The sequence below is a fragment of the Chinchilla lanigera genome, unplaced genomic scaffold (genome assembly GCF_000276665.1).
Source record: "Chinchilla lanigera isolate Chin_1 unplaced genomic scaffold, ChiLan1.0 scaffold01247, whole genome shotgun sequence".
Taxonomy (NCBI): Eukaryota; Metazoa; Chordata; class Mammalia; order Rodentia; family Chinchillidae; genus Chinchilla; species Chinchilla lanigera.
The window spans coordinates 2,552-3,563 of NW_004956648.1; positions in this window are offsets into that span (position 1 = coordinate 2,552).

A 1,012-nucleotide genomic window follows, 5' to 3' on the forward strand; every position below is an offset into this window, starting at 1 on the left:
TGCTTCCCAAGGAATCCCCATCACAACTACACTTTCACCTGGCACAGTTCTATGGATTCTTGCAAGACAAATAATTCCTGTGTCAGAGAATAAGGACTTTATTATTCACATCAGAAACATCCCTGGCCCACCCCATTCACACCACTGATGTTCCAGAAATATTTTAAACAACCTCCCTCAACACCAGTCAAAATATTTAACTTAGCAAATACATCATGGATGTGGGATGATGTAAAAACAATGTCTGTGCAGCATGGATAGTTAAACTGCACCCAATATGTTAATTGTGCATTCATGATGAATGCCTTCACAGCATTAGCTCCAGGGAAAAAATGTGTCTGTGATGTTTAATTTCAAAACTCAATATCAAAATATGGAAAATATCCAGATCTAAGTAACCAGTGATGATGGATATAAGTCAAGTTTGAAGTTGGTTTTTACAAATTCCCAAGGGGAGAAAATATTAGACGGGGAGAAAATCAAGGCAATACCTGAACATGCTGAGATTTGATCTCTGTGTGGAAAAAATGAGAAAAGGATTAGTTTGTAAATGGAGGTGGAGGCAGAGCAGGGAGACAGAACAATAAACACAAGTTACAACAAGGGGGCCGAAAATCATAACTCTCAGGGGTTCACCTGGAGGTCAGGATCATGAGATAAAATTGGAATGATAACAACAATGGGAAGAGTTCTAAAAGAGACAGTCACATTAGGGCTTAATTTATCTAAGATAGAGAGGAATAGAAATATTTTACTTTATGGGAACAAATTATCCTCCTATTTAAATTTCTTAATTACAAAAACAATTTCTTAATTACAAAAACATGTCAATTATAGAATAAGAAGAAAAAATACAAAAGCATAAAGCAGAAGACAGTTACTTGTAATCCACAATTCTCTTTTCTTTTTTTGGTACGGGGACTCAAACTCAGGACCCTGTGCTTGCCAGGCAGGTTTTGAGCCGCTGAGCTATATCCTGGCTGTAATCCATAATTCTATTATCTTGACACTA